The following is a 14,618-nucleotide window of genomic DNA, read 5'->3' on the forward strand; positions in this document are numbered from 1 at the left end:
TAGTTTTGGCACAATCTTAGTGCTAAAGATTAATCTCATCTGCTAAGAGTGTATCTAGTAGCAATCTTAGAAGGATTGACAGCCTTTAAACTCATGGTGCGCTTGCAACCCTTAGAGTACCCTTTACCCTTCTCGGAAAGTTCGGTTAATTTTTATTTGCTCTACTTAAATCGTCTTTGAATTCTCATAGCATATGATATTTGTCAACATTTTTTTTTACTGAAAACTTTACAGAAAATTGTAAGAGTGGTTAGGGGCACCCCAATCTTTATCTTAGTTAGTGAAAATAGCAACTGCAGTTGTTTTTTTTTCCAGCGCATAACTGTTGTTCTTACAAACAAGAACATACAAGTTTACGAAACATAACAAGTAGATGCATTACAGGAAAGCAGTATTTCACATACCCCCCACCCCCCCCAAAAAAAACAATAAAAAAAAATTACTGTTTCTAGTACCTGGACTATGACCTGCGACCCCCAATGTTAGTCTATACGGGTGCAGTACTAGTACATATGAACGCTGTAAAATTTTAGGATAAAATAGGCGGTAAATGAGATTTCGAATGACTGATAGTGCGATAACTTGTTTTAAGTTTTGCGTATTTAAAACAACACAATCAAATGACAACGGGAGCATTGTTTTAAGACAATTTATAAATCATAAAGAAATGATAATTATTTGTGCCTTATTATATTGATGGATATTGATACTAGCGGTTGTCTTCTATTGATCTTTTCGGATCAGATCTTTCTGTAAAAGGTGATAATTGTCACACTTAACTGCTGATAAACCCCGTTGATCGGAGGAAGGGCAACATCTCGTCGATGGAATGATATTATCTATCGATTTTGTTTGATTTCATTTGTAAACTGTGTGTCAATTATGACACGTGACTCACTGGTTCTTTGTTTGTAATTTTTAACTTTATCAAGAAAGTTTTTTTCTGAGGACGCTTCATGAAGCACACGGAGTTCAAGATCTCGTGACAGGACTAACGGATGAGGAAAATATTCAATAGATTTAACGTTTATATAATTATGTGTGCAAACTAGCCGATTCTTTAAAAAAAAAAGCATTCTCTCAAGATGTGTTTTGTGTCAAATATTGGCAATATGTGGCAACTTTACTACAGATGAAGGAATATTTCTACACTATTTCAGAAACTTGGACTTTTTATAAAAACTTGATCTTTGAAATCGCTCGATAACCTTCCGAATGCTACCGATTTTAAATTTGTTACTATCTAGTATTGTTTTGGCTTAATTTGTGTATGTGTATTATTTCTACCAGTAACAAGAGACATATATATATAGTATATATGTCTCTGCAGTAACATATAATACATATTGTAGTATATGTCTCTTTTAAAAAATGTAAATTCTATGTTTTATAAACAGAGTGAATTATGACTCGTGCAATTCCAGAAGTTTCAAAGAGATACTCAAAGGAAACGATCGTCTTATGCTACGCGAATGAACCATCATAACTTCCCGAGAGTAGAAGATTTTGATGGATAAAGAAATTCACGCAGTACATCAAGAGATCAAGAACCGATTTTGTAGACCCGATTTTTTTTTTTTTATTAAAACGAAATTATTAAAACACATGTATAATAAATGATATTCCCAATATGCCAAAACTAATCCCAAAGCAGCTATATTTGTCATATCATAGCTTTACTGGTAAAAGCTATGGCAATATTTGTCCATATAATCTGCACCTTTCAAATATATCAGCAAACTAAAAGCAAATATAACTATTTACCATACATTTCTAGCTGTCTTAAATATCTTTCTTTATAATATCTTTGCATACATATTCAAAGTTACATATGCCCAATATATTTACACATGTCATTGATATTATCATTTGGCCACATTTCTTAATTAAACAAATTGTCTGCAAATCTATGTATTTACCATACATTTAGGAATATGCTCAAAGGCTTTTGATATGTTCTGATTTGACATACATTTCAGCCGACTATAAAGACTAACAGAAATATTCCTTTACAAAACATTTGACAGGTCTCTGCAGATTAAAGGAAATGATGCTTTACACCCCTCTATAAAGTTCTCGTTTTCAATTGGTTTACATACCAGGCAAATGTAGATGCACCTTACACTTTATAACCCCTATAAACTTATTTAAATGATGATGCTTTGCTACCTAGACAAAGAAACACATTTGCGGTTTAATTTACATCATAGAAACATACATGAAAAAGATTTCCATTTGTAGAGGTATACAAATACATAAGCAGTCGGGGCACTTAGCGAACTCCATAATATTATGGAATTCCGTAATTTTTGTGGAAAATTAAAGTTGTCTCCCTTTGACTAACAGGCTAAATTTAAGATGGGAGATAACTATATTTTGAAAGTGATTCTCTAAAAAAAAACAAGGGAGACAAATGAAATCTATTTATTGTTTTCTTAACTACAATGGAAAAAAATATATAATAACATGAAGGGATGTTACCTCGGTGAAGAGTACTCGCTCGGTAAAACATTTACAAAATGGAAACACAAAATTATATCCATTTTATGTATTGTGGGTCTTTCATTGTTTTATATATGATCATATATATGTAAACTGTATATTATGTATAATGTTTTAAGCCATTGGCTCATACTGAGGGCTCATATGGGCGTAAAGTGCTTTTCAATAAAGAATTTAAGGACTTATAAACGTAAAACCCTCAACATTATAACAATGGACTAGATAATATGAATTATATACCATATAAATCATAATTAAAAGCTTATTTAATACATGCCATACATGTTCTTATTTTATTATGTAAACTGACAATTATCTAATCCAGTAATAAAGTGATATCTATAGAAAAATTATTACTCAAACAACAGTATTAAGGGACCGTAAAAAACACATTTTTAAAATAATCAACAAAGGGGTGATGTTTGAACTAACTGATGATCACTGATGACTTTAATAATTTTCTGAGGATCGACATAAGGTGCATTGAATTTGTCTGATCTAAAAGTAGTATCTTGACAACTGTGCCTGGGATGAGGCTAATTCTCAACTTTATTTGTAACTAACAGTCCTGCTGATGAAAATATATGCTCTGACGGTATAAATGGAGAGGGAATGACTTAGATTAGCTTAAAGTGTAAGATTTTGAAAACTGATCTTGTTCATGGCATACCTCTGTTTGGGAGAATTTTAAATGAGAGCTAAGCGGAAATATTCGATTCGTATTTTAATTATCGAAAAATATTAGATAGTATAATTGCAGGACATAAATACAACTATTGACAAATTGTTGATGCAATCACATTGACGTATGCGTATCTGTTTCCATATGTGTGCTATAAATACATTATAATCTGCAGAGATATATAAACTGTGTAATTATAAATCGTCTAAGCTACAAAATATTGTGTTTTATCAATGAAGTGAAATACGATACTAATACATCTGTGCACTGTAAGCTACAGTAACAAGGTATTTGATTTTTAATGGTTCAAGTGCATCAGGAAACCTCATTATAACTAATGATAGTTCAACGATTAGACATTTCTCTTAAGCTAGAGGTCACATTGGTACGCTGATCCCTCAAATTGCACTTGCCACTTTAATATATAATATTTTGTGATAAAAGTTTAGAGATTTATAATCGCCAACTTTGAAAACAGACAACGCATCATAATACACAAGCGTAGATATTAGTTAAGGTCTTTCCTCTTCCCGAGGAAAGACTTATTGTTTTTCTAATGTTTTTTTTTCTTTTTTTTTTCCTTCCAGCATTTGTTTGGCACGCCCTCCTACCGCTTCTATTGGAGTTATCAATACCAAATTTGAACCATCGATAGACCTCATCATGAACTTTTACCAGATGAACTTTTGTAGGATTTCATCATCCCCTTTAGAAGTAATCTCCCTTTTATTGATTTTTTTCAACATGGCCCCCCCTAAATGTTTTAAAAGATATCATGACCTTATTTAGACAATAGGTAGATATTATCATGATGTATTACCATATGAGGCTGCATAGGATTTCATCATCCCCTTTGAGAGTTATATCCCCTTGAAGCAATATCTTTTATTTGTATTTTTCTTTAAAAGTATTAGAGATAGAATCGATTTGAAAATGGCAGCATGTACAAGAACAGATGGCAATGTCTATAAACATAAACAATTAATTTGTTACTAAGCCTGATAAGGAGTTATTTCCCTTTAAAAATTATAAATATTTTTTGAAAAGTTCTATTTCGAGAACCAGAAGTCATAGAGACTTGGAACCTTCACCAATAATCTTGAATTCATATGACCTTTAATATGCACCTAAGGTCAAAGGTCACCGAGTGCAAAAAAAAATTACGCTGCAATTTCAAGCTTACATATTAGGAAAACGATAAGACTTTGCTGCATACATACAGCACATAAAATGTTCTTCTCGACGAGCTCTACATTTTATACATTAAGCCCAAAAAAGTCCGACCGTCTGTTCAAAAGTTACAACGGGATGATTCTTAAAAGTATAGTATTGTGTGTATATCTTTTTAAATGTCACAGATATCAACCTACTATAAAGTGCAAAGATGATCAGTAATTCAAGACCTTCAATTTGAGGTCAATGTCAGGTCATGATGAAATTTCACATTGACCTTCACAGTATACAATGACCTTGACCTTGTGATAGTTGAAAGGTTAAGTGGTCTTGAGTTGAATGGTGCTAGTCCCATGTCTCTACGACTTCCGGTTCTTAAGTTTAATATTGCATCATATATTTGATGATTAATTGTGACCTTGGTGAACTTTGAAATTGTCCCACTTCTTTTTTTATAATGTTGTCCTTTAACTGTAGATCATTTATCATTTAACAGATTTGAGATATCTATTGTCGTTTAAGAGATAATGCAGTTTGAAGTTTTGCGAGCGCAGGCGTGTATTTCTGAATCAACAAGAGCTTACCACTTAAAATATTTTAGAAATTGAAGAGGTTTATATAGTTATATGTTTGCCCAAATACCAAAAATATTCCATGGAAAAAAACACCAAAAAATTAATTTGAAATTTTCAAGTTTTGCATTGACTTTGTAAGTTTCATAACTTTTATTTATAGAGTTGATATTGCATCATTATTTGCACTTTGTCAAATGGGGTCATTTGATATATCAAATTGAAGGTCTTAATGAAGTCTACTTAAAAATGAAAATTTTAAACCCACTTTTCATCCCAGGGGGACGGGTGGGGTCATTTAGTGCAAACATTCAAATTTCTCAGATGGTAAGGTTGTCGCATATCAAATGAAAGAACATAAAGCGTAAATTTCAAATTGACGTCTCCCAAAAATGGGTTGGATGGGGTTATTGAGTGCAAAAAAAAAATTCTTTTAAGATAGGGTTGTTGTATATCAAATGAAAGGTCATGATGTGTACATTTGAAATATTAAATTCCTGACCTCCAAAAATTAGTTGGATAGGGTTATTAAGTGCAAAAATCAAACTTTCTAGAACAAGGCGTTGTCGCATATCAAATGAAAGCTCATGTACTCTATGTTACATATATGATACTTCCGATCTTAAAAATGTAGCCGGATGAGGTTATTAAGTGTTAAAAGAGAAAAGTTTCAGAAGGTATGCTTGTCGTATATAAAACGAAAGGTCGTACAAAGTACATTACGAAAACATAAATTTTACAGGAAAGACCTTTCAATTGTTTTACAAACAATTGAGATACTAGTTATAAATTATTATTTTTGTTTTAACTTTAATTGTTAATATGCTTCTGAAGGAAAACAAACTAATCGACGACACAAAATAAAATAAAACTAAATTAATCATTTGAAAAAGTCTATATAATAGAAAAACACTCGCAACAAATTTATGAGTTTGTTTGAATGTTAAATTCGTTTGATTTTTTTTTTCGTATGTTCTAACTTTCACGGACTTCAACGTGAAAGGTTGCTGGAATTTAAATTAAATTTATAATCAATGCTAAAAGCTTGTGAAATACTAGAACTCTTTTCTTCTCGCGTTTGTTTGAATTATATGACTAATGTTATGGCATATTCAACTAAACTGGGAAGCAGCGCTGTATTTTGTTTACGTGCTAATGTACATGTAGATTTAAATAGTCAACAAAACTTAATATGACTCCGCGAGCTCTTTCCTCTGACATATAATACAGGGGAGGATCTAGCCATATTAAAAGCTTTAAGGGGGATCCCAACTCAGGACAAAAGGGGGGGGGTCCAACTATATGTTCCCGTTCAAATGCATTGATCGGCCAAAAAGAGGAGGGTTCAAACACTCGGACCCCTCCCCCTGGATCCGCTAATGTAATAGTTCTTATTAATTGCCTCGAAAAATATCACTCATACGAAAGATGTCTATGCCAGCACGAAACTGACGGGTCGGTTTGAACATGACATGACACATTTAATTATATTGCAATACATGTATTGTAATCTTTCTTTTAACATAAGCAGTATTGTTCATATGTTCAATTAATTTATTAAACTTTTCTAGGAGTTTTTGCTTAATTTCATTCTAATAATACGGTAGAGAATTAATATTTCATGCAGGAAAAAAATGAGTAACAAGTCGACCTTCAATATTATTGCATTCATCACACAAAAGAACTACAAACAAGCTGTCCCAAGTCAGGATCATGTAATTCAGTGGTTGTCGTTTGTTGATGTATTACATATTTGTTTTTCGTTCATTTTTGTACGTAATTTAGGTTTGCATTGTTTTATATTTGTCATTTCGGAACCTATTATAGCTGACTATGTGGTATGGGTTTTGCTCATTGTTGAAGACCGTACGGTGACCTATAATTGTTAGTTTCTATGTCATTTGGTCTCTTGTGGAGAGTTGTCTCATTGGCAATCATACAACATATTTTTTATAAGATAAAGTTTAGTTCATGATTTCTGAAATCTTTCAACATCAAGAATCACTTACACAGTGAAAATTGTTTTTCTTGAACTTCGGGTGAGTGATATTTTCCCCATATCGAAGTCCTAACTAATATTTCATGTCGAGTTTTTAGCATTGCATACTGAAAGAGGAAAAAAGGAATATTGCAGCTAGACAAAGTCTTTCAATTGCAGCTAGACAAAGTCTTTCAATTTTATTTATTCATTCATTGTCTGCACTGTAATGAAAGATTCGAATTACCTCTATTTTCACTACTGTTCCGGAATATTGTGCGAGTTAAAACAACACAAAAAAACGCCAGTTTAATAATAACAAGAGGCTCAAAATAGCCTGTGTTGCTCATCTTGGTCTATATCATATTAGACAAAGACACACTTCAACATTGTAGACGAGAAAAGTATTATTAAATGACAAAAACAGATATGTTTTTTTTTTATCTTATATTGGCGGTCATTAAAGTCTGTTCAGTTTCTCTCATTTATATCTTATTTAGGACTAAATGCTTAAGTTTCAGAGATATAAATCAAACACTGCATCCCCGCTTATTTACTATTTAGCCATCTTGGTTGATGTTTGGTCAATGGATCCTTTTTTTTGAACTAGATACCCTAGGGATTGTTTATGCAAAGTTTGTTTTAATTTGGACAAGTAGTTTCAGAGGAGAATTTTTTGGCAAAGGATTACCGAAATGTAAGACAAATTGTGGGAAATTAACTGTAAAAGGCAATAACTACTTTTTGTAGACCTTGTTTTGCTGAAAAAGTTTGCTGTCATCAGTTTTTCTTCATGCATGGTAATATTCAGGATGATAGCCAAAAACTGCAAAATTTTCTTTCAACTATCAGTTCAAGGGGAAACAACACAACAACGGGTTGTCTACTGCATTGGCAGATAACTTTTGACTGAACGAACATAAGATTTGCTATAAATGCTTTAGTTTCAGAGATTTATACGCTAAAAACTGCATTTTACCCCGATGTTCTGTTTTTAGCGATGACTGCCATCTCGGTGCACAAGCGTGGTCATATGCATCGGAATGAAATTTTATCTACATACCCTAATAATGATTTAGGCCGAAATTGGTTTTATTTGGCCCAGTAGATTCAGAGTGGAATATCTTTGTAAAAGCTATCAGACGACAACGACGGACGAAGGACGACAATTGATGAGAAAAGTTTAATAAATAATCGCACTTTGTCACTTTTGGCCTGGTTAGCTTAAAAGGAGATATTGGCAATTTGTAAATTTTATATACACAGTTATACATATTTTCTTGGAATGAAAAAAAACCAAACTAATCATAATGCATCTCGTTTGAATTGTTTTATCATTTGTAATTTCGGGGCCTTTCATATAGCAGACTATGCTGCACGAATTTTACTCATAGTTGAAAGTCGTATCATGACCTTTATAGATATAAGGAGATAACATATGATTGCCAATGAGACAACTCTCCATTAAAGTCATAATTTTTAAAGATAAACCATTGAAGGTCAAACAATCTAATTAAAATATTGATCTTTGATTACGTTATACTACTCATATGTAGTATAACGTAATCAGAGATCAATATTTTAATTAGATTGAAGGTCAAAGTACAGTCTTGTACATGTATGTACCATTTACTAGTTTTCTGGATCTTGAGTTGATTAAGAGAGCATGAAACTAAAAAGACTCAATGTGTCAGTGGCAACTCAGGTGCGGATCCAGAGGGGGGAGGGGGTCCGGGGGTTTGTTGGACGAACAATGCATTTGAATGGGGACATGTAATTGGACCCCCCCCCCTTTTGTCCTGGGTTAGGACCCCCTCCCCCTTTTTTAAAATGGCTGGATCCGCCCCTGCAACTATTTGATACCCTTTGATAATTTGATTCACTTCATGTCAAACCACCTTTTAAAAAGTCACACTTACAATTTTGTAAATATACACGTGGCTTAAGCATAGTTTTATCAAATTTATACCGTTGGTTTTCCCGTTTGAATGGTTTTACACTAGTAATTTTGGAGCCCTTTATAGCTTGTTGATCGGTGTGAGCCAAGGCTCCGTGTTGAAGGCCGTACATTGACCTATAATGGTTTACTTTTTTTTAAAATTGTTATTTGGATGGAGAGTTGTCTCATTGGCACTGCACACCACATCTTCCTATATCTAAGAGCTGGTCTTGAGAGACTTCCCCTGGAACTACATATTAAATTTCAATCTATATTGTATGGTATACGTTTATATTCTCATGCCATTTATCCTCTTGTAAAGGAATCATTTTTTTTTTGTCTCAAAGCTTAGACTCTGTGCGAATTTATTCTTCAGTTGGTTCTCATTTGTAAAACATGTATCAGAAGAAACTGGTATGGATTTAGACACTTTCAAGAAATATTCCTCTCATAAGATAAATAAAACTATTAGAGAACAAATAAAATTAAAATTGAAGGATTTTTATGAAAAGAGAGTAAATGATAAGATATGAAGGATAACAGCAAACTCACTATTTATAACCTTGTAAGACTAAATAATACAAATGAAAAATATTTAACTTACTCAAAATTTTAATTTAGAAAACTAATAACAAAACTAGAATAAGAGATCATAATTTATTAATAGAAAAAGGAAGATATCGTAGAAATGTAGAATGCCAATATATATAGAAGAAAGATTAACTGCAACCAATTTGAAGATGAAATTCATTTCTTTTCTATTTTGTAATAGTAACAGTAATAATAGAAAAGTGTCTTTTTATTTAAAACCCAATCCAAGATCACACATTCAGGTAAATATAACAGGTGTTTTTGTCTTTCCTGTTATTTTTAGATTTCGGAGATAAAGCCACTGGCTAAAATCAAAACAGCTATAAGTTAAGCTTTACGATGTTTTATATTATATAACTTCCTCAATAGTGCAAAAGAATTACAATGAAAGTTCAATGGTAATGTTCCAAAAAGACAGAATAGATAGTTATTTCAGTAAATGGTCAATACTAAATATACAATGTATACATGTATCAATGTAAATGCACGGCATCTCTTCAGCTTGCCCGCTGTTATTTTATGAACAAGTGTAACACAATTTGTGTTTCATATCATTAATTGTTAAAATTATTACTGGAGTATTAATTAGGAAATTCATTAAAAAGGAATTAATTATAGCATAACCGAACATTCTATGAAATGTACTCTTTGGACACTTAATAACGATCTGTACGAATATTATAGACATATAACCTGCAGCCAATAAATGACAATGTCTACTGTGAAATAACATGTATCCTTCAGGGCCGTTAATTGCATGTTTTGACAATTAACCACATATTACTATTACTCCATAAACAGACGACTATGTAACCGGCCTACAGCTATAGACATTTGTATGGACCACTGGACTATATAAGATCCCTCAACGGACTACAAGGACGGAATTCGATTAGACCAGAATTCGAATAGGACAGCTTGGTACAAGAGATTGGTACCGGAGATTCCGCCAAGGTCTCCCCCCTTGTGGGTAGGCTGCATGGAACTAATGTGCTTACTATCCGAAGTACTCTAACATGAACGAACAGTTATACTATACGATCACGTGCCCGTGTGAGATATTGACCATTCGAACAATTTAACTTTAAAGACAGTTGTGAACATTTGAACTTTAGAAACATTCTTGACTTTGTAATTACGTAATAAAATATTTAATCATTATTGACTTCGTCACATAAGTCACGATTTGATGCCGTTTGACCACGATCGACTTGGATTGTCTAAAATAACGCGAAGGAATACAAAAGGTAAGAACTCAGTTACTTTCATTTTTCTTAATGGAAAATCAAGATATTTCTATGTCAGTACAAAAAGAAGAAAAGGCTTTTCAAGGGATGTTACACATATTAAGTAAAGTTTTTAATTTTAAAGGGATTGAGGCTGTACTTTTAAAAGGCTTAATATCTGATGTTTTTTTCACGAAATGTGGTTGGCACGATTTTTGTTATTAGGTATTTTTAGGTACTATATATATATAGGTCAATTTAAAAATTATGAATACATATTTTTTCATGATAAGAATGAAAGGTTATTTTTTGTGTTATTTTTTATGCTGTACGTGTTGTTTAAGGGATAGGATAGATTAAACTTATGATTCTTCAAAATAAACCGTTTTTTGTGAAGTTCAAGAGAAGCTAGTTTTTCGTTTAAAATAAATTTGTAAAAAGATAAAATGTCTGATACATTAGCATTTTTTGTTCCGTATTTAATGGTGGTTTTTGGTCATATTATGGGTTGTTTTTTTGAAGATACACTCAATTATTCTTGAAAACATATGTTTTACGTAAAATTAGTAGAGCACCGGTGTAAATTAAGGTTGAATTAGAACCTTTGGTAGATGAAGTTAAGGGTACATTGAGGATACATTGTTTGCGTATTTTAGCCATTGATAAGTATGGATTTACGTAGGTTGGTAGTGTGTACGCACATTTGTTTAGAGAAAACAAATAGTCTATAATTTTAGATTCCAACCCCTTCTTCGGTTGATTAACATAAGTGATGTTAGTAATTAAATGGTGCAAGTTTTTTTTATGGTGTTAGATTACGCCATATTTACATATTGTTAATAGGAAAAGAGACGTATCTTCAGAAAATAGCACATAAATATGTTTTGCCCTAAGGGATTTACATACTAGTATTGTTGTGGTAGATTGATATTAAATTAAAAAAAAAGAGAGACATACGAGCGTAACGAGAAAATTTAAGTGAAATAGATAATTGATATTAAAGGAAAACTAGCTTTACAGTAAAATTGAAATTTTTCATGAACACCTTAATATGAGGATTAATATTAGAAATTAAGATAAGAATAAGGAAATAATTAATTAAGGAGTTAAGAAAGAATCTTAACGATGTGTCAGTTTGTTCATAAGTAGGCATAGATTTTTTTTTAATTGTTTTAGTTTTTAAGATGTTAGTTAAGTTTTAAAATCAGATTTCAATTTATACCCTAACGCTGAGCCGTATTGAAATGTATAAATAGGATAGGCAGTAGGTTGGAAATTTTAAAACAAATAAAAAATTTTTTTTATTAGATATATAAAAAAGGAAGGGATCATTATGATAAGGACACTTTATACTATTTTTGAAAACATGTAAAAGATTAAGGAGAACAACATTTTTTTTTGCAACAAGATGTTGTTGGTGTGTTGTTGTCAAATATGAAAAATAGTCAGTAACAAGACGTAGTTGAAATTTTATCAAAGGAATCTTAAAATGGTGTTTTTTTTAAAGAGTGATGAGAATAAATCTTTGGTCTTTACTTAGAGTTAAGATTAAATAATGAGGCACTAAGGTTAAAGAAATAAAAGTATTACAATTGGTAACAAGGTAAAATATATTTTTTTTTATTAAAAAAAATGTTTCATGTGTATCATGTAGGTGTAGGGATTACATTTAATGATTCATTAACTTATTTGATTGTAAATTTATACATAATTGTATATCTTAAGTAATGAATAAATAAACATATCTTGTTTTTATTAGGTAGATTTTCTCAAAATTGTAGACGTTGTATACAAGATTTATTTATTTTTATTTATTTTGTTTTTGTTTTAACCAGATAACTTGATAGTTTTTTTTTTGATTTATACAAAGAAAGTGTTTTATCAAATTTAGCTAGGCTTGAATAATCAAGAGAACTAAAAGATTTACCAGACGATTGATAATAAAAAAAAAGAAACAAAGGGGAAGTTGACAATTTTTAGTTTTCCAAATTGAAATAAGTTTTAATTTATCAGTGGGGTTAAGGTGCGATCTTCATTGGAATAGCCATATTTTTGTACTGTTAATTTATTAAGAATATATCTTGGTTAGCCAAAAAGAAGGGTGCGAGTTCTAGTTCTAATGCCACGAACCGTTGGCACAACATGGTGGCAACGCAATTGGTTAGAACATATGTTACTGCTTCCAGAGAGACTGATGTTTTCCTCTGCGCCATTGCTCAAGGACGAAACTTAACCCAATGACGATGTTATTAACAGCCTCTTAAGAAGGACGAACCAACCAGCTAGATGCACCAACTACTTCGTAATGAAGATGATGATGACTGACACTTGTACAAAGATTTGCGCCCTTTCCAGTAGTTGATGAATATTATACTATGATGGTGACGGAAATAAAACATGAACTATTTATACTGAAATATTGAACTTATGATTCGAATGAACTATGTGTAAATATATCCAGATATTGGACTTGATGAATGTAATGAACTTATTATATCCTGATATTGGACTTATAAAACTTTATAAACTTTAGATGTGTGGTGATGATAACTGGAAACCTTACAATGAACTATTAGATAATCTACAGGAAGAAAAACTACCGTATTTTATTGAACTTTCGTTCTATTTTGGATGGAAGGCATAATATGTAACACAATTTGTGTTTCATATCATTAATTATTAAAATTATTACTGGAGTATTAATTAGGAAATTCATTAAAAAGGAATTAATTATAGCATAACCGAACATTCTATGAAATGTACTCTTTGGACACTTAATAACGATCTGTACGAATATTATAGACATATAACCTGCAGCCAATAAATGACAATGTCTACTGTGAAATAACATGTATCCTTCAGGGCCGTTAATTGCATGTTTTGACAATTAACCACATATTACTATTACTCCATAAACAGACGACTATGTAACCGGCCTACAGCTATAGACATTTGTATGGACCACTGGACTATATAAGATCCCTCAATGGACTACAAGGACGGAATTCGATTAGACCAGAATTCGAATAGGACAGCTTGGTACAAGAGATTGGTACCGGAGATTCCGCCAAGGTCTCCCCCCTTGTGGGTAGGCTGCATGGAACTAATGTGCTTACTATCCGAAGTACTCTAACATGAACGAACAGTTATACTATACGATCACGTGCCCGTGTGAGATATTGACCATTCGAACAATTTAACTTTAAAGACAGTTGTGAACATTTGAACTTTAGAAACATTCTTGACTTTGTAATTACGTAATAAAATATTTAATCATTATTGACTTCGTCACACAAGTCACACTAGACCACGATCGCATCACGCTCAGCACGATCTAAAAAGTATTCAGATCGTGTTGAGGTCGCGGTATGGGCGGCATGAAAATGTAAATTTTGGATGAGTTCACGATGCTACTACGACCTCATTACTTTTCTACAACGATTCCGCCAAGAGTATACCCCGTTTTTACCACGCTTGTTCTGCGACCTCACTACGATAATCACGATCTTGCTACGCTCATCACGTTCTTACTACGATTATATCACACTTTATCCGATTAAAAAACGATTTTAGCACGTTTCTTCTGCGATTAAAGAACGATTTTATCACGATCATTCTACGATCTTACCATGTTCATATGGCGATTTTACTACGCTCTCGGTAATATAATAACGTCAATATCATGTTGTCGGAGTCAATATAAATACTGTTCCATTCCTCCTTATTTTCATTTATACGTAAAATTCTCGATAACAACACAGACAGGCCACCAAAATCTACAATATTTTGTATTTGTGCATGATATGGATAGCGGTAAAGTCAGTGGGGCCTCTGATACGAATCCTGATCCAGATGAGATGTCGGATTAACCTATCACAACGTATATTGCTGATCTATCAAGATCAAATGAAGATATTTTATTGAACAATTAATAGTGGGATGATACAAATGTGTC

The sequence above is a fragment of the Mytilus galloprovincialis genome, chromosome 12 (assembly GCF_965363235.1).
Source record: "Mytilus galloprovincialis chromosome 12, xbMytGall1.hap1.1, whole genome shotgun sequence".
NCBI classification, from domain to species: Eukaryota; Metazoa; Mollusca; class Bivalvia; order Mytilida; family Mytilidae; genus Mytilus; species Mytilus galloprovincialis.